Raw genomic sequence first — 19,302 nt, 5'->3', positions numbered from 1 at the left:
TTAAGTCCTCAGTTCCTGTTAAAAGTCAGGCTTATAATGCTTTGTCTAAAGTACAATTTCTCCTACTAATGGAATCACCATTACCCACCATTACCCATACATAACACAATTTGTTACATTACAACAGCAAAAGAGACCATTCGATGCATCATTTGTGATGTTTTGCTGTTTCAAACAAAATAGATGTCCAACTAATGCAAAAAAAAAGAAAAGGAAAACATATGCTGGAGTGGGGATGGTTAGAGCTTATTAAAACTCAACACAATTTGTTTTTTCTTAGAGGAAATACACTAGAAAGTCTTTGCTCAACATTCTACAAGTTGAGAACCTTTAAAGTTCATCTGTGTGTGTGCTCTCTGCTTTGACAAAGCAAATTAAAACAGAAATACTGCTGCTGCTGGGCCGACACTCTTGTATTTAAACGCCTCATCCTGTCTGTTTGTGTAGTACAGGGAGATAAAAACATTTTTGTCCCATGCTGGTTGAATAGGAGTTGTCATGGCAGCGTGCTCACCACAACTTTATGAATGTGCCCACAGCAAAGTTGCTAACTTCTACCGCAGCCCACATTTCTCTGATGAGCATGGGGGAGGGCGAGTGGGCTGCTGGGAGTCAGAATGCAGAGGTCCACAGGATATTGAGCCCAGATGTAAAGTCAACACAATCCTGTAGATGGACTTTTGTAGTGGATGACACTATTAGGAAGTTATGATCCAGTAGCAGACTATATCTTTGTTATGAATCAACTTTTATCCCAGGGTTTCACCTCTTAAATGCACATTTCTGTACCCTGTCCGCAGGGGTTATCTGTTTCCATATCCTTTGCAGGATATGGAAACAGTCACATTGGCTCATTGTGAATTAAGTTGATTGCAGTAAATTGTGACATGTCATGGGTGAAATAAGCATGGCTGCTGCTCAACCCATTATGTCTTTTTCATTCCAAACCATGTCTCAAAATGTGTCACTTTTCCCATTAAATCAGCTGTCTCAGAAACTGCTATGGTGCTGGATGCTATGATCACGTCATGATAGCCAGTCTGCCTTGATTGCCTAAATTGGACTTGATAAGATGTCAGCCTAAAACCCTCAGAGAAAACTGTCTGTATGTCAGTCTATACCAAATATAAGACATGCTTTACATACTTTAAAACCCTCACGTTGACCATGAAACCTCCCCCCTTCAAGCCTGTCACGGAGAAGGTCAGGTCTGTGTCTGCTATGCTCATCTAACATGGAGCAGAAAAGTACATTATGTTTATAAACCACCAATCCGATCGATAAGCCATCTGTTTGATACACAATAGTTCCACAGGTTTGCTTTTGCAGCATCCATCTATCCAGACTGAGATTATGCTCTCAATGGAGAAATCTTGTGTCATGTTCCTGTTGCTATGCTTAATAACCCAATAAATCCATGGTGGTATTTTCACAGCTGGTTTGGACATGTTGGCAGGTTAGCATAACTCTGACTGGAAAAACACTGGCACAACGGCAGACCACTGACAAGGTTCAACTATAACCTCATGAATATGACTCGTTCACAAAGAGCCTCTGTGAAAGCTTAAGTCCTGGTATTAGACATCAGGGGAGACATTAAAAAAAACTACAAAGCCAAACTTTTAGGCAGACCTGCAAAAAGTACCATGAAGACAGAAGTCTGTCCCAAAGTAATATCAGTCTTGTACCGTTCATTATTTAAAGCTGAAGTGGGATTCTGAGAGTTAGCGCAGCATCTTTCAGGTATTAAACTTCATTATTAGGCCTCATCTTTTCAGAATCAATCAGTGCTAGGAGTTAGCTTTTGTTTTACCATTTAGCCTGGAACCAAACAGAAACAGCTAGCCTGGTTCTACTCTGTATTGTGTTTGCAGAATATATAGACAAGTGTTACAATTTGTGGATTATGTTGAGGACAGACTTCTGATAAGTAGGAGTGTAGCTATCTTTTTACCTATTTTTTGGCAAAGCAAGTTTCAATACTTAACAATAACTAGAACTATTGTGTAAAATGTATCCCAAAACTAAACATACATTATCAGATGTCTTTTCCTACTTTTCATTTTTAATTTACCTCTGTTTTAAACGTGTAGTTCATAGATGAATGACATAGACTGCTAGATAACAACAAATTTCACACAAGATGTTTTTATGTGTATTTAAGAGTTATTCAAAAGCCAGCAAAGCTACCACACTGTTTTCTTTAAGTGCACTATTTGGGATTTCATGGCAAACAGGATATTGCAGGTCAGACTTGTGCCTGAACCATCCTCCTCCACAGGGGTTAACAGTGAAGTCTCTCCAAACAACAAGCTTGTACTAAATGGATCCTGCTGCCTGGTTCTGAGTGGAGGGCCATATATGTGAGTCACGTTGGGTCTTTTTTCCCCCTCTGATGACATTCACATGCTCTCCATGTAATACTCCTGTCAGACCTCTAACCACTTCAAGCCTCTCCAGCATCGTCATTGCTACAGTACATGAATGAGACGAGGAGAGATAGAATGAAAAATAGAGAGAAAGAAGGAAACACAGACAAGTTAGCAACTGTTTGTGATGACAATGTGAGGCCTTACAGCAGAGCTAGTTTTACCACAGTAGAATCACGAGGAGAAATAATAGAGACACAGAGAGAGTCCAAGAGGCCTCGATACAAAGAACCAGTGTGTACAACCCCAGACTGTCCATCACACTGGACTCTCAGGGGCCATTCACAGTGGCAGTGAACCATGGTCCGGCTCTTCCGGCCTAGCAGGCTCAAGGCCCAGGACAAGCCCACCACTGAGCTTCATCCTGTGTGCCCCTCCAGCACTGCACATAGCTCAGCCACAAAGGGCCACAGCAGCCACTTCATTCTCCAGCTGAATCCTGCTTGTCAAAACAACTCAAATCGTACAGTGTGTCAAAAAAGTTGTCTCATTAAGTCTCAAATGAGATGCATGCAAACTTGCCTTTAGACTCATGGAGAAACATACAGACAAGGGCACAGCTGGACAAAGTCACCAAACAATTGCTTTAATCTTCATCTAGAGTCACCAAAATAATGTCCTGTACCAATGAGGTGCACAGCCCCCCAAATTACTAGGTTTATTTGTCGTTTTTCTTGTGGTTTTTGAGCATTTAAAACTTTCTTTTTAACACTAAATGTAGACAGAAAATGTCTTCACATTTTTAATTAGTCAACTCATGGTTTTGATAGAGACCCAATGTTAATGCTGAAAGACCTTACATATGTCTTTGAGGTTGTGCCTCATGTGGGTGTTAATTCAGGGTTTGGATATTTCTTGAAAGTTTGGACAGGTATGGTGGTTGTAATACAGAAGTGTATGAAGAAACTCTCTTCAAGCTGAAAATGTCCCAACATGCAAGTGAGCCCTGATGTTGTGTAATGTTTTACCTTAATATAGCCGCGTTTCATTTAAAAAAAGCGACCAGGTAGAATTTAAGAGTTAGCATTTGCAATGTTACTTTTGAGTCAAGTAGCAAAAAGAATGTTTGATAGTGCTTGATGATCTTTTATTGTTTGTTTGGGTACATTGCAACTGACCACAGCCCCAGGTGCACCTTTTCATATATATATATATATATATATATATATATATATATATATATATATATATATATATATATATATATATATATATATATATATATTTTTTTTTTTTTTTTTTTTTTTTTTTTTAAATATAGCATCAGATAACTTTGAAATTATTCAATAAGCAAGAAAGACAGTGCCTAGAAATCTCACTTCATTGGTGTCTATTGGTGTCATATGTTCAAGCTGTAAACTGACCAGGCTTCTTTAATTGAGGACTTGGGTTGACACGGGAGTGACCACGAGCAAATCACTGCCCAAAGGCCCCCAAGCAGGTTAATCCAGCCCTGCAATTTGCTTGACTCAAACTTGTCACTCTAATCCCTGCAGCTGGCTCTGCTTCGTCACCACCACCCATTCTTCAACAACAGCCATTACTTCAACACTTGTCTGTTGACACAGCAAAGAAGATTTCTTCTAACAGCTGAGACCCTCGATGGAAGGACCAACCAGATGTGACCAAGTGCAAAGCAGATTCTTTGAAAATCATTTCTTAACGTAAGTCAATACCAGACGCAAACACAGACACACCCTCTTCTACGCAGATCCACATGAAACACAAACAATTTTAAGCACTCCAAATTATGCATGCATGAGAAAGGTATTTGTGTCATAAACCAACTAAGTCAACACGCAAAGAAATACAGTTGGACCCACAAATTAATGATGAAGCATAGCAACTCTTCCTTCTTCCTGGATCCTGCACACGAAAACTGGCTATCAGCTCTGTCTTACAGCCATCCACTTTTAAACGAACATCGAGCCACATTGCAAACAGATGTGTGTGTTTACAGCTAATGGTATAGTGTTGTTGTTTGTTTACTTCATTGGGGCGAGCTGCCAAAGACCATTTATGAGGAACAGTCTCATTTTCCACACTACACTTTGAGAGTAGTGATACTCAAGAACACCATAATGGCCGTAATGGTCGTTCACATGGGACTGCAGAGATCTAAGACTGCAAATTTATCGAAAATGGTCTCATTGTTTACCTTTCTAACAACGGAAACTTAAAGTATAATCTGTCAGCTAATGGCTGTTGACTGCGGCTCACCCATGAGGAGCTCAGAGAGACAACGTACGTGTGTGTATTTAGTGATAATAAGAGAGCTAGAAGGCAGTAATGGCTGATAAAGTATGTGTTTGGGTACAGTAGAGGAGTAAATATGTGATTATAAGCTGTGTGATGATGGGTATGACAATTATGGGAGGGTCAAGTACTCAGAGTCTCAAGGGGATTTATGGGCCCACAAGACAGAACTTATTTAGGAATTCCTGATTTGATGGTACTTACTTTTTCCCCTCTTTTGAATAACTGCAGAGCAACAAAATATACGTAAATATAAAAACTGCTCCCACGTTCTCTTGCAAATAGTGGTGGTACTAGCTAAAAAAAAAAAGCATTTAAAGCAGAATTTTGCTGTTGAACTTTCCGTTAGGGAACTGAAATGTATGTGTCATACAGAAAACCTGATTGAAAGGCACTTTACAAAGGGTAAGGAAGTTTGGACAAATTCTCAAGAACTGAAACAGATATCTGCCCTATTTCAGGCCTTTTTATTTTTTTTAAATAAATTCCAATTCAACTATGAGTTAATATATTACAAATAAAGAAAATAAAGGTTGTACGGTGGGATTGCACCACATTTCAGAGACAAGAGCTTGTCTGAATGTGCAATATTTCACCTAGATGTTGAGATCAAAGAGCAATAGAAAAATCAATGATTCCTGTTGATTCTCAAAAGAAGATTGACATCAGTGACCCTCTTTCTCGCTCAAGTGTTTGCTAACTCCTCACGGCTGTCAATTTATCTTAGTCCTTTCCAGCCCCTCATCCACCTCATTAATCATCACTACCCTTCCCACTCTCACCCTATCTGTAATAACAACCTAAATGCACCCTGACGTTTGACTGATCTGCTGTCAATTCTGCGACAGTCTCATTAAAAAGGGACAGTGGCATGATGATGAACAGCAGCTTCAAGGCATCCCATTCTTACATATCTAAACTATATAGATAATAAAACAAAAACATGGGTAAATGCTTAAAGCCTGAAAGAAACTGCAACTTTACAGATGCAGTCATTAGACTGGAATATTAACAGTTACATGCATACAAACGCTGAAATAAGGAGATTTAACTGATTCAACATTCTCCCTGCTCAGTAAAATATACCAAACACTTGTGTGGAGTATAAACCAGGCAGGTTAGAGTAGGTTAAAGCTCCAGTACACACAGGCAATGAAAAGAAAGAACTGAAGCGGCCCTTTGTAAGCACTCATTGGTACCTCTTTTGTCTTGCCCCTGCTCTTGTTTTTCTTCAGATGGAGTTTCCATGGTTGTTTCTCTCCCATCCAACAAAAATGCTTCTTTTCAGCAAGATTCTCTCTTCTTTTCCTCCACTCTTACACTCTCCTCTCTCTCTCTCGCTCTAACTCCCTCTCCTTCTCTGCTTGGCTTGTTTCGCGTCATCCTGCTTCATGCAGGCAGTGCTCCACCGTACATCATAGTTTTTTACAAAGGTCTAGTCAAAAAATTAAAATGTATTTTTTTTGCATGGAGCAAAATCTATTCTGATTTTAGTGGGTTATTATCATTAAAAATATAGTCGTTGCTGAAAATGTCCAATATGTTCCTTTGTAAGCTGATGCGAGTCTGTGTTATTTGTCCTCGTCTCTGACAGTAAAAAACCTCTGACTAGTGATGCTTTGTGGGAACAGGTTTGTTTCATCTGAGAGGGTCAACTGGGGACCTTCACTTTAGTTGACAAAGTTGGTGAACACCTACTCTGCTTCACATTCGAACACAGTTCAAGAAAGTGAGGGAATATGTGCCCTTCATCTTCTGATTTATAAATGCCCTCTGCCTCTGCTGCATACATTAGCAACCGGTGAGTGACCACCAACATTTCTTCCCATCTGGTGGCACATAAAAAAAGACACAGGACATTTCCTGAACAAGGAGACACGGAGTCCTTGGGGTTGATACAAACAAAACAGGAACAGCTAAAAAATTGGGAATTTAGAAATTACAGGGGGCATGAACATGAATACTTTAAGAGGGATGAAAGAGATGATAGGGTAGAAGAAATAATGTGATGGAAGAAACAAACTGTTGAAAGTATAGAGATAGAGGATGAGGACAGACAACTGAAAAAAAAGAGACGGCGAGGGAGACAGCGAAGAAGATCTTGGCTGTGTTTGTTTGGCAACAGCAGGCTGAGGAGCCCCGGGGGCATGCTAATGAGAGAAAGGCCTTTCAGCAGTAAGGGGTGGGGGGGTGGCGGTGTGCTGGAGTGGGGTCTTCTCACGGATTCCAGACCTCAGAGAGGAGGGGGATCAGCAGGGGAAGGGAGCCTTAGGGGTCAGGGAAGTGAACTTAGCAGGGATCCCACAACAGTAAATGCTGCGCTAATCTTCAAGCTTTTTCACCTTCTTCAGCCTTGAAAAACGCCAGCAGAGAGGACATCTCTGTGATGTGAGGAACAATGACAAAAATCACATATGCTGCTAAAGTGATGGTAAACTATATATACAAACCTACAGCTGATCTAGAAGAAGTTGTGCTTGTAATTTACCCATTAAATGCACTAAGGAGCTCAAAAGACGAGAACATGATACAAAAGACTAAATGTACCACATGTAACCACATAGAGCTGGTTCCAAGTTACTGAGAACAACAAAATCAAAACAGACCATACTCCATCTGCTGCCTCTTAAAAAAGCATGGACAACAAAATGTTTGAGTTTATTGCTCACATGTAATGAGAAACTCAAAACATGTGGCCTGTTGGGTTTTTTTTAGGCTACAATTTATGATCGAATGCCAGTAAGCAAGGGCAACTTTCCTATAACTACAATGGAAATTAATATGGCTGCTATAAGATTGGTGCTGCTCAACGCATCATCTTGATTCACTGCAATCTGGGAACCCATTGGCCATCATCTGAAGACACTGTGTCCTCTGGGAGCCATTGGCAAATAATCGGGATTCCTTTCGCCAACAGTTGGCGATAAAAGACTTTTGGCCACAACTATCTTTTCTTTACAGTTACAAAACTAGTCCTGGAAAAAAAAAAACATGTAGGAGAGATAATCCTTAAACCAGGATTTATTTTTAGTTTTTGGCCACCTGTTGACTCCAAGAATCACAATCACAATGAGTTCTGTTCAACTTCTAAAGAACTTATCTGTGTCTCTCGTGGTTTAACTCTCTGTAGTGCGTTGTTTGTTTCTTCTTTTTTTTGGCTGTAAATAGTAGAAATTAATAGATTTTGGGGGTTTACCTCAACATGTAAAGGGATAGTTTGATTCAATACAAATGAATCATTGAATGAATAGCCTTTTGTGACCAAATCTCATGTATGGCGAAAAGTCAATTAAAAAAAAAGGGATTGTCAGATTATATAAGAGCAGAACTGTTTGGCCCGGGCTCTAGCAGAAATACTGTGACAGGCTGAGTGGCTGTGGGAATACTCGTGTGGACGTATGAGGCAGAGCTGTAGTGCTGCATGTTAAACTTGAGACTGCGCCACTCCCTCTCTCGAGGACACAATCTGAATGATGATGAAGCTTATACAAATGGAGGAGGCTTCATTGTGGGTCAACCTTTCACGCTGTGAGACTGGGGGCCCTGAATACTCCTCAGTGTTCAGTCACCCGTGAAGACCTGCACCCTGATGGATTCACACTGAGGACCGAGTTCTCAGGGATGCAGGTCTGTCGCTGGGCCCAAGCACCACTTAGAAAACAGAACAAGGAGAGAGTCACCACACCAAAAAAAGGCAGCCAAAAAGATGTGTTGCCCGTATGAGGTATGTCAGTTTATTAGAGCCAAGGTCTTTCAAATAGGAGGCCAAACTGATGATCCAAATATCCTTGAATACTTTCCTGCTCTCATGGAAAAAAGCTGTTACAGTCTCTCTCTTGTTTTTGACAGTGATTAGTGGCCTATAACATCTGAGAACAAGATTCTTGTAAACACTGTTTGGGAGATTTGTTGCATTCAGTGAGCAGCATTACTGTGGTGGCCTAGATTTAAATACAGGACATCTTCATTGGCCAATCTGCTTTCATGTTTAGTGTACATAAGCCAAGTCATTGATTGGTTTATAAGAGCAGCTCACTACTAACCCGTTATCCATTCAGTTGTTAGCTGACCTATTTTCCTCGACAAAACAACTAAAGCATTTGGAGACTTCTGTTAAAAGTCACAGTATGTGATTTTTCTTTCAAAGTATCAAAATGTGTCTCATCCCCTGTGCCACATGAGCTATTACTTCCATTTTTGGGGGGGGGGAAACAATCCAAGCAGCCTGAGCCATAGAGTAGTTTCCTAAGAAAAAAAAAAAAAAGATCTCACTACAGTGGAAAAAATGAATATGCTAACTGACCTCATTTGTTAGAATGTGGACAGGGAGAGGGAAAACCAAAATGAGCTGACTTTGATGAGGATTGTGCTTTCCCTTTGGCTCTACCAAGAACTTTTTTTATGAAGCTCCATCATTGCAATTAAAAAAGGGGGAAACAACGTTATCAGTGTTTAAATACAACAGAGGCTTATGTTATCCCTTAAAAGAAAACATACATAAAGGCTTTGTATGTATTGACTGAATTGAAAGTTCTTCTGTCATTGCAGGGTCATGAACACCATCATTGAGCACCATATGGTTTTAGGATTCTTCCAGGTCACTTTTTTGACAGTTTAAAACAAAAATGAACCAAAACAAACAAAGGTGAACCTGTAAACTTCAATACCCCAAATGCAACTCATTCAATTTCTGTTCAGCTCAAAACTCCAAGCCTTTTTTTTTTTTAATTAAGAGTTTATTTCAGTCCTGTCAATTATCACGTGACAGTGATATCACTTGAGGCAATTGACAAACCTTTAAACAGAAACTGTACATGCACTTTTATTTAACTTTTTTTTATTATTTTCAAAAGGATTTTAGGAGAATAAGAGGACAGGTCTGAAACTCACCACATTTAATAAGTAAAGTGAAAGTGTTAGTATATCCGCCTGTTTGGGTTTCATTTTGAGCAGCACTACATCCACTTTAGAACTACTTCAGTATTTCTATTTTAAAGAGTTCAATTTGGGTATTCCCAACATCTCTCTACTTCTGTCTTTGATTAAGTCAGACTTACGTACATGTGTGACACAGGCCTGCAGTTTCATGCCCTTATATGGCCATAAAAGGAGTGGTTCCTGTGCTAAATAAGGAAAAACATGGACAACTGCCTACTTTATGAGTACATCGGCCTTTATCGATATAAGAACACAGGTGAACACACGTCATCATTCTAATTTCTTAAAGACTTTCTGAAGAACATTCTTGAGAAGATGTTGGTGACGAGGCTCATGTTATAAATTAAAGATGGGCTGCTTTGTCATGAAAAACATGGATGATTCAGATTTTAAAAATGATATGTCTGAATGGGTGTGGGTACATCATCGTTCTCTCACGCAGCTGAGTTGATCCAGATTTTATATAAGGACCTTTTTTTCTCACAAAAGGACCTCATTAGCATATCATGCCATCAGCCAACAGCAAATATAAAATCTAAATTTAGCCGCTATTGAACTTTGTGGTAGAACTTTTCATCCAATGGAAAATAATGCTGTTTTTTGAGGAACCCTTTGTTACACTTCATTAAGCCAGATAACAGACGTTCAGTTCTACCATTCAATCTCAACTATTTCTAGCTGAGGTATAATTTATGTCTTTACATTTCTTCCATTGTACTCCATATTGAGTTCTTCTCTTGAGTCTAATTACAGCTGCTTGACCAAACAATGCCCAAGCTATATCTGACTCAGCACTTCACTAATTGTATGTTAGTGTTACTATCGTGTTAGGTCTGGAAATGGAGCAACACTCCCACAGACCAATGTTTTTCCTCTAAAAATTGACTTGACAGCCTTGACTCTTTGGCATCTCTGCAGCCACTGTGGTTGCAGGGAGAGTGAGAGACACAGATGCTTTGTATTATCAAGGCCTCCTCACTAACAGCACCTTGGAAACTGCCACCATGGCTTGGCCTAACTAAAAACCATGAGATATCAAACCCTAGTGTCTAAGAATTTTGTGATTTTAGTCTGGAGTTGAGAGAGGAAATCAATGCCAAACAGAATGCTGGAACCGAAATAAAGAAGAGCCTGGAATGAGGAAGAGAAACAAACTAGACATGAACTTCTGTCTTATCGGTGAAAAGTGAACGCATTTGTGTAATTGTTTTTCTTTCAGAGTGCACTAAATATTTTAATGATGCTTCTGGTCTGAGACCAGCTTCGCTGTAATTGAGGTCTGCTACTCTGACATTGTGGAGCCAAAGAAAATGCCAAGGAACACCTCTCCATTATCCTGTTAGAATAATGCTACATAATGACCCCCTGTCTTTTCAATCCATACTGTGAGGATGAGTTGCCAAGAATTTCCAGTCATAAAATCTGCAGCTACCTTTGAGTTGTTGCCTGCAGAAAGGGGATTTAAACCACATTGGCTTTTTTTTTTTTTTATAAATGGGCCAAAAAAACATGTTAAAATTGCTTCTCTCAAATACACATGACTCAGGCGCCCTTATTTATTAGAGGAATGGACACATATCAGGAGGCTTCATGTTATATCTTTTGTTTTAACCTATATTGGGTAGGGGATGCAGATATACTGTTACACAATATCCGTACTCGAGCAAAACAATGTCAGAGAAGTAAATGTCAGAGAGAAAGAGTAGTTGCAGTACTTATATTCAGTATTTATCTATCTAAGAATGTATTTTTTTTACTGGTGTTGCTATTGGTATTGCTTCTGATGTTGTTCATTTCAAAGTTAATTTGAAAGTAAAAAAAGAACTGCCGAATGTTGAAAATAGTAAAACAAGGTGAAATGTTCAATGTCATGCTGATCGCTTGTCATTATAGAATCGCAAGTTACTTGTAACTTTAACCCCCAAATTCCACTGGATGCATGTTCAGTCTGTCCTGCTACTTGTGTGTTTGTTAATGTGTTTATAAGGCTTATTATACCGTTTTATACCACATACCTCTCTTAGCTTGCACTGTTGTATGAGCATGGTCTTTTTACCTGCTCTTTTGTTAATGTTAACAGACAAAGAGTAAGGTCCTTTACCTGCTTTTGTAAAGTGTCTTGAGATAACGCCTGTTATGAATTGACACTATATAAATAAAGATTGATTGATTGATTGATTGTTACGAGTGTAATCTATAATTACCGCGGTACTTCCTTTTTCTCGGCAGGAAAATTCGAGAAGGGTTCTAGTCCTTCAAATCTAATGTAATACATTATTAGCTAGCTGCAAATATCATGGAGTCATCAATAAAAGCCGTGTTTTAAAAAAGTGTGATGACCATTATAAGAGTAGAGCAACATACATCTAACAGGGTCAAATGCTAAGGCACCTCAGATGAAGAAATAGGTTTAAAGGTATAATTGAATAGCTAAGATAAAAATCTAGTTTGTCTTGGCAGAAGGTCCGAATAATGATGTGCATTTTTCTACAATGATTAGGATCTTCGCAACTCAAACATTCTCTCACTCTTGCTGCTGAAGCGGTAAAAAAACAAGTTGCTGGAGACAGTCTTGCATTACCCTATTGCACAGTGTCGGCATGTAAACACACACACACACACACACACACACACACACACACACACACACACACACACACACACACACACACACACACACACACACACACACACACACACACACACACACACACACACACACACACACACACACACACACACACACACACACACACACACACACACACACACACACACACACACACACACACACACACACACACACAATAGAGACATAATGAAGCACAGACACATGGAGACATCAGTCGAGACTCTCCAGCTAATCTTGGGGTTGCTTCCCATGAAGACCAGCCCCCACTTTCCTCTTTGTTTCCCCCAGCTGCTGGGGTTTCTTTCTCTGGGTTGCCCCCGTCACTCCCATTGTCCTTCTCCTCCTCATGCTGCCAACCTCTCACCCCTGACCCCAAGACTTTACCCTTTTCCAAACCCCTCTGGCTCACCCCTCATTAGAAGGAGCAGACACCCTCTTCTTTTAACACCAGCCGGTCAGACCCCGTCGTGTAAGGATTCGACAGCACTATGACAACAGAGCAGAGGACACGGGGATCTCTTTAATGCCATTGTTCCATAAGTTTCTCCTCTCGTGTGTCAAAGTCCCGTCTCCCTCTTGAAGTTTGTTGAAGAAGGGAGCGTCTGCAGGAACCTGAACCTGACACCTCCACCCCTGCAGAGATATTTTTTCCCCCATTCAAGACAAAACGGTGAAAACTAAACGATTCACAATAGATAGCGAAAACAGAGGGATATGGGGCTAACCTCTCCAGTGCCTGGCGTATACTTTACCCTGGTTGACCTCCACCACAGTGGGTCAATCTATCACTATATTGCTAAAAGCACGGATAGGTGGATTTCCAACAGCACACACTGCAATGACTTTTTGTCTATCAACAACAACATTATGGTGCATCGAGTGTGCAAAGTAGAGCCCATTTATGGCACCGTCTAAAGTGATGCATCCACTTCATCATTATCAGTGTCTAAACATTTACACGGTCAGGAATGCATTCAGTGCACACACCATCATTCTAATGATGCGGATGTTTGTGTTGATGGAAATACTTCATGCAAACTGTATACGCAACTCAAACACAAACACTGCTAATCATTTTGTAGGACTAAAAGTGTTGTTTTTTTTAAACCCTAACAACACATTTAAATGTTCTGATGAATCCATGCAATGGAAAGCATCTACAAATGTGAGATTTCAAATATGTTCCAACTTTAAGGAGATGCACATAACACACCGTTATATATTTTCTGAATTCATTCGTTGTTGTTGCTTTTCAAAATCATGCATCTGGCAGTTTAAAAAGCAACAGGAAACGTCTTGACATGCCATACCATGAGCGAAAATCACCTTCTAAACAAAAATGCAAATACAGTAAATCTCTAAAGTCCCACATCTACAAGGTTTTATAAATAGCATGCGCATTCCTTCACAACACATTTAATTTTACAGCTGGGGTGCTCTATTGTTACAGTATTGTTTTTTGAGAGGGCAGGGGTCAAAAGCTAAGATGACTTGTGAGACCTCTCAGTGGTGTAGCTGTTATATTAGCGCTCTATTAACACCCTTGAGGTCTGTATCTGCTAGTTTCTGCATTCTGCATTTCCTGCTTTTGAGGCAAACCAACTAAGTTACCCATAGGCCTTGTCCAAATGATTAAAAATGTCATACATATACAAATGGCTTTGTCCTGTGGGTACAGAGGGGTTTTTTCCCATAAAAAGTTTGAGAAAATTACATCCTCTCAAACCCCCAATAAGTCATGAGACTGCAAAGCAAACAGCTTCACCAAATACACCTCCCTCAGCTATTGGGTTTCCTGCAGCTGTTGCTTTATTAAAGCGCAGCTATGCAGATTCTCATCTGCTTTGCAGAAGTGCCTCTTCCTGCCGATCGAGCCTTTCTCTGGAGAATAATAAGCAGACAATGAAAAGCCTCACTTGGAAACCTTTTCTCTTCGACAGGAAAATCTCTGTGGCTGGGGAGGAGAAAGGGGTGTTTATATCCAGTGGCCTCTAGCTCTGGTTTCAGGGTGTCACATGCAGCGCCACATTAGAGCATCATGAGCCCAGAGGTGGAGTCATGTGCATTTCCTGAAACATCTTAAAAAAGAAACACAACATGTTGTGAAGAAATCCTCTTGAGATTAGTTCTTACCACTAAGAAAACATCATCTTCTCACATAATCCTGAATATAAAGGAAAAGAAAAAGTCACACAAGGCTATCCATTTTAATTGCTGCTTAATTTATCCCAAGCGTAGCATTTGGCTGCATCGAAAAGGTCTCAGGCTGTCTGGCAGGGCTCTTCATATTTCTCACTGGTGTGCAGGGGTACCCCAGATGCTTTTGTCTTACGGTTGTTTAGCAGCTGCAGGGACAAAGAGCTATCTGTGGAGGGTTGAATACACTCGGTGGGCACACAGCCAACAACTCAATCCTGCAGGCTCCCACCGATGAAAAGCAGACTGATGCATGCTGCTCTCACTTCTCACACATGATCTTACAGGGAAATAAGCGATGGGCCCTGTCAGTGATTCTCGTTTCAACCTGACCACTTTCGCAGATGAGCTGTCGTCACATCAAGCATCTGAATAGTTCTCCTCATGGAAGTTTTGGAAACTTAAACACAATAATTACACTTATCCACTTCCTTTCAACCACCTTAGCTGAGACAAGCACTTGTCACACTCACGTCAGGGAATTAAAATATCGAAGCACCTTTGACATTGTAGGTTTCTGAAAAATGACTCTGCTGTCTGAGTATGGCTTCTACTACTTGCAACGGAGATGCACTTATTGTGAAAATCAGGAGAGCTAACATTACTTAAAACAGCAATTTAGCCAATTAATGATATCGATGTGTGATTTTTCCCATTACTTCTTCACAATTCTTAGGTCTGTTGGGATTTGTGTATTTGAATCGTTGCTTGTAGAGTCATAGTAACAAGATATTGTGGTTAATAACAAATACCATTTAAAGGGCTTTTTGAACAGTATAATTAGTCCTTTTTTTAATGAAAATATAAAAGAAAACGTATCTTAGGGTGCATTGAAATGAAATACTTCGTATGACGTTTCATCCTATGAGAGACAAAGCTCTTTCTCATTGACACACATGAACAGAAGTGAATGGAATGGGAACAAGGTCTCTGATCTTTTGATTTTTAATCTTTCTTTGTAGATATTTAGAAAGTTGCACGTGTGTGTGACAGATGAAGATGTATACACAGAATATTAAAAAAAGATCTTGAAGTTTAGGTTCAAACTGGAGGTTAGACTTCACAGTTTTGGGAATTGTAAACAGTGACGCCTTGGTTTCAGATGCTGTTTGGCCATCTGTCAAAAACTTTGTCTGAACCCTCGCCCCTTCCCTTAAAGATATTCTATTGAGCCATTTGTCCAAAATCACTGGATTGACGCAATGGGTTTCATTGGTGGGGAAGTCTGTTACCAATGAGAAATGGAAAAAGGCACAAATCCGGTTTGACTTAGAGATCTGTCTTAGACCTGTTAGTGCAACTTCTGAACCTGGTTTCTGTTTGTGATCCTGTTTTTTTTAACCAGTGCAACCAATTCCTGACCTACATCGTGGCAATTACAGTGTCGAGGTGTATACCAAGCACTGACCTCTCTGCCACAGGCATCATTTTGTGTAGCACAACCAAACTGTTTGGTGACTGCATTGTGATCTATTAACTTGCTTACCCAAACCGAGCAAAAGGAATTAGGTCACGCTGGGAAACAATATTGACTATCAAATCAATGTCTGCTTTCATACAGTGCTTTTGGTGCCATCGAAAAAAAGGTCAGATACTGTAGTGGACAGTAGATAGCAGAAGACCCTGCAGTGAGGCTGAATGCCTGTTGAATGAGTGAGCAAACGTTGCTTTCACCAACCTTTTATTTACCACAATCCTTCTGGAACAATCATCTGACTGTGAACAAAACACTGTTACGGATGGCAAATATCCGCTCTGCACTTAGTTTAAATGCATTTATGCCAACATATTGGAAAAAATGAAAAAATGTAGAGTTTATTATGCATGAACATGGCAGTTCAACCTTGAAAGTCGTGGGTGTCTCTATTGGGTCTGACAGTTCAATAAAGGCCAGATTGTATCCTTGGCATACCAGGCTTCCTGTGCAGTTCTGAGACCCTGTAGTCTTTGCATATAAGATATTTTCAGATGTTTAAATGTCAATGCTTTCTGTCACACATACAGTGCACACCCAAATGCACACACTTGCATCCTGTCTGTTGATCTGTGAGTGGGCTTTTAGTAAAAGTGACAACCAGGACGCACGCTTGAACAAGCATCATTACTCAGGAACTTCTATTCCTATCACTTCATGTCACAATACTCAATGGTCCTCTTTGTTGTCTGAGGAGTTATTAAGCTGAACGAATCAACACGAGTGCTCTGGCAGACCTGTAGAGCTGACGAGAGACCAAAAAGAAGATGACAAATAAGTGAGGATGAAAGAGGAAAGGAGAGATGAAGGAGTTTTACGAGGAAACCAGGAAGCAAAGCAGGGGGCGAATGCAGTCTTGATTGGACTAGATACGAAATAGGAGTCTGTTTTTCCATGCTGCATGGTTGCAAAAAGATCCGCACGGGTCTCATCTACAGCATAATTACGAAAGATGCTCAGTCATATCCTTTGCCAAATGGAAAGCAGCCCAGAAATCATGTAACTGACAGCAACTAGCTCATTATGAGGGGATATTCTCTGTAGGTAATGATCGTAATCCGCAAGATGGAAAAAAATATATATTCAGGACTTAAATGATGGTGACATAAAGATGGGGGATCTGTTCGCAAAGGTTAGTCCTCAGTTTATTTGGATTAAACCACCTATAAAAAGTGAGAGAATTCAAGAAGGTGAACAAGCTTTGATTCGAAATAGCAAACACAGAGCAGAAAATTCTCTTCTCGAGAACATCACTTAGATGACTCATTCTCACATTGTGTTTTTGTCATCCCCAATTGGACACAGAAGCATGTGCGTGACCTAAAGTTTGCCCCTGAGGATAACATCGTTATGAGTCAATGAGGGGAAACTAATCTGGCTTTCTATGATATCTCTGAAGTCTTACTGACAACTTGTTGATTCTGAAACAGCAAAAACACCTCCATTAGCTGTCAGGGGTCTTTCCTCCCCTCAGACTCAGGATGCAGGGTCACAGCACACACACTCCACCGCATGTGTGTGACAGGGATCTCTGCTGATGTGGGAGAAAAATAATCGGACACTTTCCAGACATCTTAGTTCAGACCCAATACGGGACTAAGTGCAAGAAACAGTTTGCATCAGGCACACGTGTAAAAATCATTACGAGGGACAGAGTCCAAACTCCTGTGCTCAGAGACCGCAGAAGAACTGAATCAATCAGATAAGTTCTCAAACATAATCAAGATATACTTAGCATTTGACACCACATTCAACCCCCTCCTCAAAGCACATCATCTGTGATTAACTCTTTCTTTAGAGTTATTTAAAACAATGATGTAACATTGAACTTGGTTTGCATCCAGTGTTAATGGCCTTTTCCACAAGACCACCGCATTGAATACAAAACAGTCGGAGTAGCGGGTTCATGAGTTTCCATGAGGAAAAGCATTTTCCTCTTCTTTTTTTTTCTTCTTCTTTTTGAGCTCAGGATCTGGCTCTAAGAGGAACAACAGACACTGTGTTCGCAGTTGTGTCCATAATTTGCCACATCTGATTAGTTGAGTCTCCTGTCATGGGACAGGTTTTTTTACAAGCACATAATTCAATTGTGTCTTGAAAAAACATTGAAAAGATGGCTGGTTTTCCAGACTGTATCTGACTGAGAGCCTCTTAACTGTTTTTCCACATGTTTCCTAAAGCACTGCCAACAGGTTTAGTAAAAAAAAAAAAAATGGAAATGAACTTTGGTAATGTTTGACACGTTTCTCCTCAATAGCTCAAGGATGGCAATCTGCTTTATGGATTAAGATTTGGATGTAGCATGTCATACTTCTTTGGCTAAAATAATCAGCACATGCAAGAAAAGAACAGCTGTTACTCCAGGCCAACGTTTTCCCATGTGATGTTTGGCTCAGCGTTGAAATATCTACGTAGAACAGAAAACACTTTTTTTTTACTCCCTTGTGTTTGGTTATCAAGAAGGCTCTTGGGTTATGTGGTAATTGTTGCAAGAACAAACACAAAGCAACAAAGATATTTGTAGAAAATGACTTGCTGTCTCCTCTGCTCGTGCCAAGATTTCCTCCCACATCCGTCACAGAGGCCAATGCACTGTTAAAGCGTTCGACCACATAACAGTAAAAAAAAAAAAAAACTGTGAAAAACACGAGGTTTCTCTGCAGAGATCAAGGTCACCATAAAATCAGTTCACATGTGACTTAAACAACCTCTGAGTGGCATCTTAGCTTTGCTACCAACACAATCAGCTGCAAAACTTACGGTTTAATTGGGATTTCATACACAGAAATCCTTTTTGGTTTTTCTTGTGTGATTTTCATTGTAAAATCACAGAATAGGCACTTTACAGAAACCAAAAAGGGGCCTTCGACAATCTTTGAATATTAAACTGGAGCTTCAACAAGTGGACAATGCACAAAGCTTGATTGCCATGCAGACCAATATCCGCTATGAGACGGTGAATGAGGGTTCTGTGGGGAATGGGTTCACAGGGTATCTGCTCTGAAACTTACAATTCACTGAACTTCTCTTTCTCTACATTAAGAGCCACTGAAGTCGCACAAAGGAGCGGCTCCAAATTAGGAGCACAAAGACGCCTCTGTGAGAGCTTCAGAGCGAATTAATGAGCACTGATACACATTCGCACACAGTGTTCTTCCCTGGCCTCAGCTGCATCATCACAAACAACACAACTTAAGAAATGCTAAAAAAAAAAAAAAAAAAAAACTCAACAAATCTGAATTACTGGCCCAATTCAATGTCATTTCTCTGCAACATATCAAGTCCAAGGAAGGACGTTAGAATTTCAAAGTGAGTGTGTATCAACCAATCTGTACTATAGTTTGTCTTTGTTTCAAAATCTTAGAAGTTGCTGAACA

General features: G+C 40.1%; 1 protein-coding gene across 2 annotated transcripts in view; it reads right to left on the bottom strand.

Annotated features, from left to right (window-relative positions):
• gpm6bb (glycoprotein M6Bb) overlaps positions 1 to 19,302 on the bottom strand; it is a 28,844-nt gene that overhangs the window by 8,697 nt on the left and 845 nt on the right. The gene's annotated exons all lie outside the window — the stretch shown is intronic.

This window comes from Symphodus melops (genome assembly GCF_947650265.1).
Source record: "Symphodus melops genome assembly, chromosome: 12".
NCBI classification, from domain to species: Eukaryota; Metazoa; Chordata; class Actinopteri; order Labriformes; family Labridae; genus Symphodus; species Symphodus melops.
The sequence above is the reverse complement of the archived record's forward strand: the minus strand, read 5'-3'. Positions and strand labels throughout refer to the sequence as shown.